Below are 15,928 nucleotides of genomic sequence, written 5' to 3'. Positions count from 1 at the left end.
CTCTGACATGGGGCTGGGCAGCATCAGCAATTCAGCAGTGCCACACATTACAACGTTTTGCACACAACTTCAACACAGAAACACCTTATAATTATTTTAGTGTAACTGGGATATAAGCTAATGTCATTCCTGAGGAATAAAGCATGTAGCACAGATAATCACTGTTAGGTGCTCCTGGACCATCTTCATGGACCATGGGCAGCATGGTAAACCTACCAGCTTCACATCTTATGTATTTGCAGTTGTCAAAACATAGTTGCCTGTGGGGATGTGTACTTGACCATGAAAATAAAAAATAAATTTAATAAAACAGCTTAAAATTATTGTCAAGGAGAGCACTTATTTATTTATTAAATAAATAAATATGGCATTTATTAAAAAGAAATCTGAAGGAGTTATCACAGGACTATCAGTTTGATTCTGCTGCTGTTCAAGGTTCACAGATTAATTTCCTCACTGAAGAAATTTGCTCTTGGCTCGAAGACTTACAGGTCAGTGGAAACTGTTGATCCTGAGAGGCCTGTCAAGAAAAATGAGTGAATTATGGGGTTTGGCCAAGTCTTGTGCTTACCAGGCCAATTTCAGTAACCAAGGCAGCAAAAAGTCCATTTCAATTGAACTGAAATTAAAATGTGTAAAAATGTACACTCTAGGTTTTGCAGGATTTCCAGTGTTTTGCAGTATGACATTGTGACGCATATTTTTATGTCCCCAGGACAATTCTGCTGGTTTCAAAAGGTTGAAATGACATGGATATCACATGATCCACTTATTCTGCAATATATTCTGGCTTTGTGCTTTTTTTAATGCTTTGCAATTTTCTTTGGGTACCCTAATTTTACAAAAATTAAATTTACTTGCTCACTGGATTGGTTAGGAAAGGTAAAAAGCTGCTAGAGGAAAGTTATTTCACCCACAAATTCATCAACATTCCAAGACTTTTCTAGCTTACCTTTCCTTCTCCTGCACCTGAATGCAAACCCATTAAAAACAGTCCAGGAAACCTCCACCTCTGCATTCACACTCAAGATGCTCATAAATCATATTTCTTTAACAGGGGTTTGTGATCTCATGTTAATGAAACCTCTGGGGTAGCACCGTGTCTGAGAAGGAGCTGGTGCCAGAAAGGAGGTTGATATGTGGCTGCAAATCATCAGTGTTATCAGTGGAAACCCTTGGAATTACATCCGTGCAAGAGCTCTCCCTTTCTCTTTATTTCAGAAGTTTCCATAGGCAGAAAAATAAAAGTCCCGCATCGCACCTCCTGCACAGTTTACACTGCAAATTCCGGAGCCCTGGCTGCTCCACCACATGGATCCCAAAGCACCACAGCCCTGCTGCTTCCCATCTGCTGCCAGCCCCTCCAGACCACCCCAGCAGTGTGAAAGGTTTTGTACTCCCCCTGAAAGATGCCTTTCATTTAAGACCCCTTCCCAGAGCTGGGCTGGGGGAGGAGGCCAGCACTCTGATGCAAAGCTGTGCTACAGCCTTGCAGGACTTTGCTGGGAAATGTGGTGGGTGCTTTGTGAACTGGTGGGGTGGCACACAGGGCATAGGAGCTGCCCCTGTGCCTCCTAAGTCTGGACCTGAAGGTATAACGTCAGCTCTTGGAGTTGTGACATAAAAACCAGTCTCTTAAACCACAGCCCCTCTCAGTGTCCAGCAGATTGATGTCATTTACAGACTCATTAACCTGACAGAGATATTCCAGAATATTGCAGCTGCCTGTCTCTTCCTCTTTCAAATCCTCTGAAAACAGAGTGCTGCTGGTGGTATTTCACCACACCAGCAGGCTCCATCCTTGTCCCCCCTTGGATCCATCCCCTCTGCTCTGGGATGGCTACCTTGTGTTTCTTACTATAGATCGAATGGCACTCAGCAAAGAGGATGAGTGTTTTCAGCTCTGCCTCCAGCTGCTATTTACCCCAACCCAAAAGGGTATTTCTTCAAGCTCCATGTCTTAAAGCCTGCAGGAAATAAGGTGAGCTTGACTGTGGCTTTGGCTGCTTTATTGCCTAGTGGGCATATATGGATGGAAGTGTAATTGTCACAAGAGCGTTAAGTAATGAGCTATGAGCATGGCAATGGCGATAACAAATTATTTACTCTTCCAGACAGTCACACCAGCAAGCTAACAGTCATCACTGAGAGCTCCTTCTTTTACTTAGGGCTTTGAATACTATAAAATCTGTCAGTAAAATAAATGCCATGTTAGGGAATAATAATACCCTGCTGCTAAATTAATATCTAAATCATATTATGGAAGGATTTTCATTATAAAACTTATTCTCTTTCTGGCCTATATATTGATCAATTTGGAGTGAATATCATTTTGTCTACTAGTTGTTGCTGTTCTCAAGTGGGAATTAATCTGAACCAGGAGCTTCCTTGGCCCACAAGCCACTCAGCTCTCTGCATAAAGCACTGTAATTTTACACAGTCCCTGTAAACTGGAGTATTATATCAGCTGTGGTCAGCATTTTCATATGATGCTTACCAATAAAATTGTAATGTTCATTTATGAGTGGGACCATAGAGTTACTGGAGCAAAATACTCCCACAATATTGTAGAAAATTTCACAGGATGGCAATAAAAGTAAAATGAGAATTGAAGTGCAGCTCAGACGAGCAATTGTGGCTGATAAAAAGTCACTGGTGTCTTAGCTGTCCTGCATGAGGGATGACAAGGATGGTGGTATCCAAAAACCTCCAAGAACTGTTCATTTGTCTGATCTCAAAGTTTAAATTTTCTTGCCACAAAATCACTTCTCCGCCTTTGCCTTCTACAGTTACCTACAGCAAGGGATATTTTCCCAGGCGCAAACCAAATTGTTTTCCCTTGTTTCACCCTTGTTTGTTGTTTGTTCATCTTTCTGAATAACTGCTAGCATTAGTCATTTGTTCTCAGTGGTGCTCACATGCTGCCTGTGTCTGGAGGACATTGAGGCTAGCTGGCAGCAGAAAGCAGGCTGGAGGCCAGAGACTTTGTTCTGTACATTGCCCTGACCTGCAGGTTGGCTACCACTGATCCTGGCTGTTAGCCTGTCCTGCTTTTCTGCAAAATGAATTGAAGGTTGGCTGATCACGAGGCTTCTCTACGAAATGTTTTGTTATGCCTCATAGCTCTGTGTTTGTAGATTTCCAGCCAGTTTTTAATCCATGTGACAATGTTCATTTCCAGGCCAGTTTTGATTATTATTCTTTGGTGTGAGATACCCTATCATTTGCCTCCCTAAAATCCCAGAATGTTTCCTTTACGTCATTGCTTTTGTCCAATACTAGTAAAACGCCATCATGAAATGTAATCAAGACTGTTTGGCAAGATCTTTCATTTAGAAACACATGTGGCTTATTGCACATAGTTCCACTGCTCTGTTGATGTTTCATGATCATATTTTCAATCTTAATGTTGTATTAATGTGGAGGGAAGGGAGGGACACACACACACATTTGTTTCATACCTGACCAATCATTTTTTATGCATTTACACTTCCTATAATGTAGAGCACATATGCAAGGGAGCTATGTTACTTTTCCATGTGGTTTAGGCTGATTGTTTATTTTGTCATTAGTTCTCAGTGAGAAGGTCATCCTTTCCCCCAGATGTTTACTACTTTCCAAACCAAAAAAGATTTCTCTCATAACTTGCATTGCAGACCTAATACTTGTAAAATGCATTAACAATGCCAACACAGTAATGGTTTCAAGAACTTTCTGTACACAGAGCTGGTTTACCACCACACCATGGCTCATCACCATTTAGAAGAGAGGCGTAGCTTTCAATTAGTAAACCAAGTCTTGGCCAATTTGAAAACACAATGCATGGGATGTGAGAAGGGGGGATGTGTGAGAGATTTGGGAGAGATTTGATGCACTGGTTTCTCTCTGTTTTCCCCTTTACTTCCATTCTTTAAGTTATTTTCACATATTCCCTACAAGAAGAAAAAAAGGGTGACAAACAGGGAGAATTTGGATGTTGACACATTGGAAAAGACTAGTCCAAATGTGATAACTCCATTTTCAACCTTAACCTTTATACCTTCTGGCTCTTCTTAGGTATATTTACATCTCTGAAAATGTAGAGTACATAAGCATGGAGGTTCCTGAGGTTTAAATATATTATCTCTACTGAAAAATTTTCTCTTTGCAGATTTTGTGATTACTGTGGGTGTAGTCAGCTACCTCTGCATAGGTTATTACTGACTGCAAGGAGAGCAGGCTTCAAAATTAGCTCATATACACATGATAGAGAACTGACAAGGACAAGTTAATACATTACAGTTTCAGGTTTCCATGACCCTGAAGGTGTATATGTGTATACATTTTTTGCCTTTGGAAATATTACAGATATGTTTCCTTGAGGAAATGAAAGATGTGGGGGTGGCTCAAATTTCTGATATGTCTGAAGTTGAATCTCTTCATATAGAGTCTCTATTTTTGCCTTGATAGAATGAGAACACTGGTGGGACTTGCTAGAGAAGTTTATTTTGCTAGCTAAAAGCTGACTAGGCATCTCTGAGCAGCAGGTGGTAAGGACAAGAGATAGGTTGAACTAAATCACCATAACGAACAGGGTTTGTTTTAAGGAGAAAGAAATTGTTTTAATGACACCAAATTCCACTTGTGACTTTCTCCTCAGCAGAGACAAGCTGTAACTACTTTATGTTGAGCAAAATATAAATCTTTTGGTCTGGTATTATAATAGCCAAAATGTCAGAGATAATGTTACTTGATTTAGAGTTTGTGGCATCACTTGATAAGGAAAGGTGCGAGCTATGTTGTAGAGCATTGCAGCAATAATCATACCAAATATCAGGACAGAAACAGTTTGTTTCTTTTCCTCATTGTGGGATTTTTGCTACAGACAAGTCCTAAACCAGTATTTTGCGTCAGTTGTCCTGAGGGCAAGGTTAGCAACTATCTTCAGTTCAGCATTTTTGTACGTTTGTCCCAGAGATATTTTCAACTGAGTCTGGTGCACTTTCACAGAAGCCAGATGTGACACTGATGACCACCATGCCACATGCCTGGACAGGCAGACTTTGGGCTTGGCTGGGACGTGCAGTGAGTCACCTGTGAAAGAGATGCAACTTTTCAGTACCTCAGGGATGGAGAATTCAGATTCTGTCTCTGAATTAAGTTATCCTCCAGAAAACTGCTGAGTCAGCCTCTAAATTAACTCAATACTATTTTCTGTTCTGAAATCATAGCACTTGGATAAATTAGCTCAGCTCATGTGGTAACGTCAGAGGCAGCCAAATGGGAAACAGCTGAAAATGGAAGGGGCAATGTCCAGGGTAGGAGAAGTAACTGGGGATAATCAGGCTCAAGTTTGAGGGAAATCTGTCTCAATTAATTATTAAAGATGTAAAAAAAAATCTCAAACAAGCCAAGGTTTAAAATGTTTCAGATTATGAACATCACTCTAGTTAAAAATCTCACTAAAATACAGCCTAATTCATAAAATGCAGCTGTATGGGTAGAAGCTGTGAAAATCCATGCACCTTCTGATGCATTGTCTTGGCTAGTATTCAGAAAGAGTCAAGTCATCAAGTATTCTGGAAAAGCATCTCACAAGCACTGCAGTAGATGGGAATCTCAAGGGTCCTTTGCACTTTCCCAGCAACTCTGTGGTCACCATCCCTGGAGACCTGCAGGAACAGCCCGAACTAGGGATGCTGTGGGTCTGCCCCTTCTCACCTTAGTGATGGCTGATGGGGGAAATAATCTCACAAGGTAACAACCAAAACATATTTCTAGAAAACTGATACTCTAGAAATTTTTTATTAAATAGGAATATGGCTCAAGCAAACAACAAAAAAGTTAAATTCCATGCCCTTCCACAAGTTTTCTGCTGCTTAAGCTGTCTTTGGAAATGGTGATTATTATTGACAGTTTAGCTTCTTATGTAAAAACAAGGAATTTTGAGGGAGGGTTTCTTTTCTATCTGTTAAATTGTGTATGAAAGAATTTGGAATGAATATGCAAATGTAGAAAAGAAAATAGGCAGTAATTGTGTGGAAAATAGACAGTAATTGTGTGTAAGCCTAATGAAATACATATTTTCCAGTTGTTTATGATTGTTGTCATCCATGGGCAAGGTGATTGCAAATGACATCTCTGTCTGTGCCTGTCTATAGTGACTCTTCCCACCTCCCACCATCAGAAAAGAAAGGAATGCTTCCCTTGTCCTTTCTAGGTGTGACTGCTCCTTAGCACAGTGTGCTCATGCATTGCTCATTTTCCCTCTTTTCATCTGTCAAAACTCAGTATCACACTATACCAGCTCAGGCTTTCTGGATCAAAAGAGTGGCAGATCAATAAATTTTTACCTTGATCACCATAAAGTAGTAATAACATGTTTCCTTTCCCCATGACATAATGGGAAGGTCTCCTTTAGTGTAGATCAAAGAGAAGCTCTATAATCTGTCCTTGTCCTGGAGGGTTTGCTTCTATGCATTTCTGGCTCTGCACTTTCCCCAGCCACATGTACACACAGATATGTGCACAGACACCTAGATGGATTCATCATTTCCCTGTCCATTATTTTCCTGCCTGCTCTGGTTTCATCCTGCAGTTTTCAGTCAAGGGCTCTGGCCACCTGTAGGACAGCATTGTCCCAGTGTGCAAGCCCTTGCATGTTCCTCCTGCTCAGTCTGTTGACAGGGAGCTGGAACAGGAGCCAGGCAGGTGGTCTCTGCTTCCAGCTGGGAAGAGAGCATGTATCCTGCCCTCCTGCAGCTGGAGAGACAGGAGATGTCTGCAGTCATAAAATCCTAACTATATGGTCTTCATAAATGCACACACTTTATCTTCACAGGACAGATAAGTCCAGCACATGGGTGGTACAAGCAGGAGAGCAGCTTGACTGGGAAAGAGCTGCTACAGTCCCCAGGTGAGGGTGAGCATCCTGAAGATCAAACCTGGGACTGTGCTTTCCGTGCTCCGCTCGCGGGCTGGATGGATGTTGTTATTTACTGCATTGTTTGTGGCCAGAAAGGGTCCCTGGCATTAATGGCCATGACCTCTGCTTTGAGGCTGGGTAATTGCCATTGGATCAGAGCACACATGCTGTTGTACTGCAGTCAGAGCAGCTCCAGGGAAGTAGCAAGTCCGCATTGCTTTCCAAGAAACCGTTTCAGTCCTGCTGCCCAGAGTTCAGCTTCACACAGCACATGCAGACAGCTGGTTTGCATGAAGACCCCATCACCTGGGAGTGTGCCAAAATCCCTCAAATGCCTGTCCCTGAGCTCAGAGGATTCCTGGGAGGAGAACTCTGCCTCTCACTGCGCCTTTGCTGGCAATAGCAGAAGCAGAGGACCGGTTCACAGCTCTGCTGCATACCAGGTCATGACTGGAAAGGGATTTTGTGGCTTGGCCTCTGAAGTCAGGATTTGTCTGGAGATGTTTCTGAATTATGTGGACAAGATGGAAGCTATAAACTGCTGAAAGTGAAGACATTTGCAAAAGAGGCCAGATAAGGCAAAGCAGTCCTTTTTTTTTGTCTCCACTGACATCCATCCCTGCGTCGGCGTGTCAAGCAGAGATGAACATTTCTGAAGTAAGAAATCATACATTGATCTGGCTAACAAATTGCCAGAGCCATTCTGTGAAAGTGCCTCAGACACTAAATCTGAAATCAATTCCCTTTTCTCACCCTAAATCCTGCCTTTTTACATCCACAGTTAATCATTCCTACTTTTCACATCATGTGTCATGACATGAGCCCCACCTTGGGAGCATAACAAGGTTACCCCTCACTACTTCCATTCCCTTGGGCCTCTCATATTACCTGCCTCTGGTAAGAGGCTGCCCACACACTGGCACTTTTACATCCCTGCAATTATACCCTGTATTTCTTGATGAAGCTGTCTGCTGACTCAAAAGGCTGTCACTTACTTCACACAGTTACTTCTCCATGACAAGGGTCCAGTTCCTCTGTTGTGCAATCTGTCTATTTGATCTTTGGACAGAAAAAAAGAGACATTTGCTATTTCCTCAGCATGCAAGAGACAATCAGCCCTTCTATGGGGCAATAACTTGACAGAAATAACGTACAGTCCCTTTCTTATTCTTAGAATAAAACAGCAGCATGTAATTCACTCTGAAAATTGTCCCTGCACTGCCCGCACATGTACTCCCAGTAGCTTTTTGAGAGTTATAAAAAAGGTGGGAATTATGGCTTCTCTCTGGAATTGTACTGCTGGACATCAGGTAATGTTAATAAATCAGAGCAACTAGCTGCATGCTGGATGAGTAAAGTTAGGCACCTGGTTTGAAACTATTTGTCCCATTTTGCTTCCAGCAAGTCATCTAGTCTGCTGTTTCCTTTCTACTCAAGTTATTGATACTTTGCCCCTTAAAGAGGTCTCCAATGCTGCCTTTCCAGTTTGTCCTGCCAGGCTGGGCTGGCTCCTGCTGCTGGAAGGCCTGGAGGCAGGGGGCCCCTGCTGCAGTGTCACCAGGGCTCACACGCTGTGTCCTCTGGGTTTCGTGACCGCAGCCAGATCCAGCACTGCAGGGCATGAGCTTTGGTTCACCCAGCCTGTGATCCAGACAGCCCATGTGGTATCTTTGGTCCAGCCAGCCCATGTGGTGTCTTTGGTCCAGCCAGCCCATGTGGCATCTTCCAGACAGCCCTAGCACACTTCCTCCCCAGTACTTTTCCACTTGCTCACTGACGTATCTACCCTTATTTCTGAGGTTTGCTAAACATGCAGCCAGCTTCAAGCAAACCACGGAACCCAAACAAAAGAAAGCTCATTCCTCATTTTCCTGACCAGACCCAAACAACATCTATGAAACTTCCCCAATTTGAACACGTGAGATTTGCCTGCCAGCCACTAGGAAAAAAAAAAAAAAAAACAACCAAATAATCCTCTCTGGGAAACAGTGGTCAAGCTGAGACACAGCACTGCACATCTCCCTGCATCTCATGTCCCTGCCTCCACTCTTGGGTATCCAGACCTTGGGTCAGCCCCTTGCACCCTGGGTTATCCAATGAGTTGAAGCTAAAATCTTTTTAACCTCTTGAGTATGTTTTTTAGCATTGTGCTCTGGATTTGCAACTGATGTGGAGAACTATTTCTGGTAGGTCCTGTGGCACTGTGTCATCTTCTTGACACTCTCTGTGTGAAAGGCACTGTCCTGGTGCACCTACAGGCCCCTAAGCGCTGTCTGCCAGAGAGTTCTTGTCTCAAAAAAATAAACCCACTGCATCCTGTATCTCTTGGGCTCAAAAAAAAACCCCACTAGAACCTTTGATTACCTCAGAGGAGTAAATTTCCTTGCTTTTAGGTAGCATATTGTTTTAAAATGGGGTATTCTTCAAATAGATTTGCTACAAGCAAAACAGAAAGCCTTGCACAAGCAATCCCAGCCAATAGCTCATGAAAGTGAATTGAGTCTAAATGACTGTGCACAAGGTCACTTTTTTAAGATGTCTGTGGAAATCCACTTCTTTTATGCAATTTCCTTTTTGCTGCAGTCCTCAGGATAAGATGGACTGGCAAATCCTAGGCTGTTTCTATTTTAGGGTAGCCTGTAAGAAATAACTGTGAGATTCAGCAAAACAACAGCAGCCTCTGGAGATAGAGAACATCAGCAGCACTGGTCTCCTGTTCCCTTTGCCCTTTCTGTAGGCACTCAGCCCCAAAAATGCCACTGGCTTCCCTTCCCTCCTCCTCCGTGCAAAACTTCTTTCCTTCTTTCTTCATGCTCCCACATTTACCTTTCTCCTCCCTGTTTCCCTCCATGCTGTGGTGCTTTTGCACTGACCAGCCTGTCTGGTTTTATTCTCGCATCCTTCTCTCAGGACACTGCTGCTCCTGTGGCTCAGCATCCCTGGCTGTCCCAGAAAGCCACCTTTTCCTTGTCTGACCCTCTGAGAACTCTTCCACTTGCCTTGGAAAGTGCTCACATCCTGCCCAGCTGCTGAGAGTCCCTCAGCCATATTCCACCATATGGCACCGCATCCCTGCACTTTATCTCATGGAAAATATCAAGATAATCAGACCTGCCTCTCTGTGATTCATGTAACCATCTGGGCTTCCCACTGTTCGAGTGCTCTGATATCCACCCTGCTAGCCAGAATATAAGTGGGCTTTTACTGTCCAAATTTCTTAATCTAAACAAACATGAAAGGCCAAATTCTTCTTTGGGCTCCTTTTCCACAAATCCCATTTGTGACATTAAATGGGGCTGTTTGAATCAGTGTGAGCATGGAGTTTGGCTCAGAGTTTTCCAGCTGATTTATGGTGTCCATCTGGCTGCTCTTAATCAAGGAGAGCCTGGCCTGAGCACAGTTTTTAAACAACACCATTATACAGAAAGCTGAGCTATGGCCACAGCCATGCTTGATACCAGCTATGATGGTGCAGCTCTGTCCCTCTTGAGTCACTTCTCCTCGTCTCCTGAGCTTTCAGGCACTGCCTGTCTGCTCAACTCAGACCCTGCCTTAAGTAAACCCTCTGAAATGGGGAGGATGAACTTTGGAAGAAAGCTTGTCTGTGGCCAGTTTAACTGCTACTGGGACTGCTTCTCTAAAGCACCCTTCACCATGGCTTTCCACACGTGTCTCCAGCCAGAGGGAAGAAGCTGGCAGATAAACTGGTTGTCTCCCAGTTCTGCTTAATACCCAAGGTAATGGTTGCAGTTAGCAGGGCCCTGAGCAGACCTGGTCTCCTGGAACGTGTGCTGCAGCATCAGGGCTCCTGACATCCCTTTCCCCCTCTGCATGCATCAGCCATGCAGAGCTTCAGGCCTCTGCCCAGGAACCAGTGCTGCAGTGGGGTCCAGCTCCCACAATGGAGTGCTGCTGGCACCACAGGGTGTCATCCTCCCTGGGGAGTCCAACTCTCCCTGGGATCCATCTCCTGGCCCCATCGGGATAGCTGCTGAGAGACTCTAGCCCTGGCTTGCAGGAGTCAAGAGATGCGGAGTGGGATGGAGGTGGAAACACCCCTTGTACCCAGACAAATGGGGCACCATCCCAGTGTGCATGACAAGCAGTGATGGGTATACCTGAATCAGACCCTTTCCAGTCATTTTAGGAATGAAGAATTTAAATCCTCCCGGATGCAACTCAAAAAATCATGTTGTGTGGCCTGCTTTTCCAACCAGGCTGTCCACCTTGCACCACCAGCCTAGTGAAAGCCCAACAGCCCACAGTGAGTCCAGTTTCTGATGGAAATGTCTTATCGCTTAGAAAGAAAATTTTTGAAACTGAAATCTGTGTATTTTCTTCATATTGAAAATAAATGACTCCTACAGTTCCTTATAGCCTTTGACATGCCAAACATCTGCAATATTTTAAGACCACTGTTCTTGAAACTCAGTGAACATCAGAGAATCTCAGCTTGCCTTTAAGAATTAAAAAAGCTTCTATTCCTTGATTTTTTTCAGAAAAAATTCTCATATCGAAACAAAGGAGCCTGCAGTATAGAGGTTACAAAATCAGTCAAAAAGCAAATAGAAGTGATGTGAGCCTGTTAATTTTAAAATCTCAAAATTTCTGAATGCCAGGGATTGGTGACACAAAATTTCCATACAGACAATTCAGTGAGTCTTCTAATCAGTCAGCATGATAGAAAGTCTTTTGGATGCTACCCACAGGATTTGTTATTTTTATAACTCTTGGCTCATTTAAGTTATTTTTTAAATTATTCTATCTCATTACAGTTTGATGTTAATTAGCATAGAGCTGAAAAAAGAAAATGTGTTAAATCTGAAAACCAGGAAGAAGCAGGAAAAAAGACCCTAAGTTTCCAAACGCAATGCTATTGCAACCATGTTTCCTAATCACTTCATGAAAAAATTAATCTGAAAGTGGTGTCAAGAACCTACACTTTCACCTTTTTGCCTCAAGCCAAGAAGGTCTCAGAACTTCTCAAAGAGGGCTACAGCTCAGGTATGTTCAAAGTGACCCGTTGTAACCAATTTTTCAAAGACTCTTACAAAGCAGAGGATCGGGAGCCATGTAGGGTCATTCTGCAGGGTCTCTCCATGTTCCAGCACTTCAGCACTGCCTGGCCTGGCCATGAAAGTGTGCAAAAGACCAGCTCTTGGGCATCACCAGGAGAAAGATTTATCTGTTTGCTAAATTGAAACCCAGGACTTAAATATGTTTTTTTCAAACAATAGGTGACCTCGGGGAGAAGATGTGAAAGCAAAGAGGGAAAACAGTCCTGCTGTGTGTGCAGGCAGGAGCCTGGGTTCCCACAGAAGCAGGTTGACTCCTCTGCTCATCAGCTTCTGCTTTTGGGTTCAATCTGGATCTGATGTAAACTGGTACCCAGTTCCTGAGGACAGAAAGGAGAATGCTGGAAGGCACCTCAACTCTGCATTTGCATCCTTTGCCATCCTCCCAGGCTGGGACCATTCTCCCCCTTCACTGTTTTCCAAGTATCTTCCTCAGGAGAACTGGCACAAAAAACCCACACAGGCATACAATAATAAAGATAACTGCTTAAAATTTTCCTCATTAATGGCTTTGCCTTTTCTCTGACCTTAAGCCATTTTTTAATCCCTTTCAGCATTTTCTTGCCTATTCTGTGCCATGCTTTCTGACCTTGCAAATCAATCTGTTGTGCAATGCAGTATTAAATGCATCCCTGGCAGCTGGATGAACTGCACTGTTTGCCCCTTGTCCACTAATCCAGTAAGCAAATTCATCAGGTCTGACCCTCCTAGGGGAGCAACAATGAGCCTCTCACAAGGCTGGAAAACAGAAGCATGCAGCTCCAATGCTTTACTAAGGACAGTAACATTCTTCAGCCATCATCCATAACCCAGTCTGGCTCTCCAGCATGAAGTGAGAGTAAAATTAATGTCGGTGAGGTGACACGTGAGTGGTTCTGGCGAAGGTGGGAAGGCATTCAGCCCTGCCACTTCAAATGCAAGATTATATTTGCTTTTAACATTCTCACACCTGGAGAGGCTCCCGTCTTCCCCGGCAGCAGAAGCCTCCCACGGCACAGCTGGTGAGGCAGGGTGCTGCGTCCGGGCTGAGCCGTCCGACTGTTCCAGCCAGAAGGTGTGAAAGCAGAGGCCTGCAAAGAGCCTTGGGACATCACACAGTCCAAACCCCACACTGAGACAGCCTGCAAGACATCCAGACTGTCCCGGACGGATGTTTCTCTGACCTTGTCTTGAAAAATTTTTAATTATCCTTCTAATTAGAAAGTTGTAAAATTAAATGTCTCTGGCTGCAAAATATAGCTGACTACCACTTGTGTGCCAGTCTGATCCCCAGGGAAGTCATGTAACAATGGAAAAGAGGAGTTCTGAGATCTCACTGGTATTTTTTATAGGGGTTCAGGGTCAAAATCCAGGCCAAAGTAAGTATTTCATTACTGCCTTACTAGTGAAACTGTATTGACACAGTCACATTTTTTTGGAGGACAAGAATAGATGGGAAAACAAATGAGCATCTCAGAGCATGAAGGTGAGCAGTGCTGCTCCACTCATCTCTCCCCATGGGCCCAGGAGAGGAGTGTGCTTTCCTAGTCTGCCCAGGGCTTGTCGCTTATATATTCTGTGCTAGTGACTATTCGATGTGATGTCCCTGTAGAGAAAGAAAAAAATTTGAATTTTAAGTAGCAAAACTCAGCTTTTAATGCATTTTCCTCCGAAGCACATGTTTACTGAAGTGTTACAAAACACAAAATATTTCCATTTTTTCCATTTGTTTCCCTGAGTTTTCTGACAGTCTCTGCTCTCATTTCTGCCCCTTGCAAACCAAAGAGTGGGCTTGAGAATTTCACTGCAAGTTCCCTCTCTAACCTCGAAGTATTTCCAAGTTCTCTTTTCTACTTTCTCCCACTTTTTTTCACATGTGAACACCAAAACTCCCATTTCATGTGCAGGAGTAGCTATTGGCCTCTGACCTGAGAGAAGCTCGACCAGAAATTAGTAGTTTCACAGAGCTCTATTAATGGAAATATTAAATAATATATCAGATGGAGCAGGTTTCAAACTCCTACGAGACACTAACATGGTCTAATGTCTCCTTGGAAACGCTGCAGCGTGGGGGTTTGGCAGAGCATGTCAGTGATACTACAGATTGTGTAGTGTGGGACTACTATAGCTGCTGGCCACTGCATCCAGTCCTTCAAGGCTTTCTCTGCCCTGCCTGCTAAGGACATCCATGCAGAAACTGATTTCCAAAGCTAAAAACTGCCATCCACTTTTCTGGCTTTTTTAGACTCAAGCAGCAAGGGCACAAAAGGCACTTATTCTCAAATTATACATGTTTTCAGAAGGGTTTCAGCACATCCTGATGTTTTTCACTAGACATCTATAGAGACAGTCATGGACTGGAAGCTAAGAATGTCTTTTGATGAATTGTGACCCACATTCAATATTTAACTTGAATAAACTGGCTTTCTAGTACCAAAGATACTTACAAGGAATGTTGTGCTTAGACACTAAAGAAAAGCTTTACTTTCTGGTTGCTTTGGCATGAATAACCCATTTTTATCATATTTCCTTTTTAATTTTAGGTAAAGGCACAGATGCATTTGTACACAGCAAAATGAGATAATCTGAGAGAAATATGTCTGGACAGATTGCAAAAAGAGGCGATATTTAGAGTGGATGAAGCAACTCACAATATGAGATGCTGGTAACTTGGACTGCTATGTACCAGATTACATTTTTTAAAAAAAGGGACAAAGCAAGTTTTTTTTTTTTCTCCTTCCTTCTGAGGAATCACTTTCAGGCAAGCCCCAGGAATTAACCTGTGGTCTGTTGCGCCCCCTTCTCACCCCTTCCCCACTTCAGCAAGCAAAGGTTTCTCAGAAAGCTTTCCCAGCCCCAGCTTCTGCCCTGCACAGCTCCAGAAACTGCTGAAGCAGGTGCAGCTCCACAGGGACAATAAAGGTGTAGCAGATTGGCCCAGAACAGAGCTTTTTGGAAGCAGGTGAAAGCTCTCCTTTGGTGGTAGGGAAGCTGCACTTTGGGACGTAGCCATCTCCAGTGGGAGATCAGCTGGGCTGGGCCATCACTCCTGTGATGCTGGATGCAAACCCTGCACAGAGGCTCTTGGGGCAGGTTGTTCTCTGTGCAGCAAAACCACACCTGAGGAGCTCCTGCACAGGGAGGGCCTGCACAGGCTCAGGGTGGCACGCAGGGGTTTGGCATCACCACACAGTGTGCAACTGCAACATGTCCTGCTGTCTGCCAGCCTAGTCCTGCTTCTGCACAGATACATGCATCCTTAATGCCCTTAAAGAATCATAGAATGGTTTGGGTTGGAAGGGACCTGAAAGATTGTCTAGTTCCAATGCCCCTGCCATGGTCAGGGACATCTTCCACAGCTTGCTCAGAGCCCCATTCAACCCAGCCTTGAACACTTCCAGGGACTGGGCATCCACAACTTCTCTGGGCAACCTGTGCCTCACCATTCTCACAGTAATGAATTTCTTCCTCATGTCTAATCTAAACCTACTCCCTTTCAGTTTGAAGCAATTTCCTCTTTTCCTGTCACTACATGCCCATGTAAATAGCCTCTCTCCATTTTTCTTTTAGGTCCCCTTTAGGTACTGAAATGCTGCAATGAGGTTTTCCCAAGGCCTTCTCTATTCCAGGCTGAACAACCCCAATTTTCTCAGCCTTTCCTCATAGGAAAGGTGCTTCATCTCTCTAATAATCTTGGTGGTCTATGCATGATGAGTAATTCCTTCGGTTTTGTATGCATGGGAATTATTTGGACATGGTTCTCTGTGTCATTATTATTAACATAAACATGTGCTCAGCATCAACATAAAGCCGTTCCAGCCCAAGCACTGAAATGCAGCCATTCTGTCCTCACTCATTGCTAGTGCATTTCAGAACAGGTGAAAACAGAAGATAAATCACTCTGCACAGAAGTGGCTAAAACTGGAAAGACTGGGAGAGTTATCTGTGTGTCACTTTTTCCGTTTATTGG

Source organism: Agelaius phoeniceus, chromosome 2, assembly GCF_051311805.1.
Source record: "Agelaius phoeniceus isolate bAgePho1 chromosome 2, bAgePho1.hap1, whole genome shotgun sequence".
Taxonomy (NCBI): Eukaryota; Metazoa; Chordata; class Aves; order Passeriformes; family Icteridae; genus Agelaius; species Agelaius phoeniceus.
Note: the sequence above shows the minus strand (reverse complement) of the source record.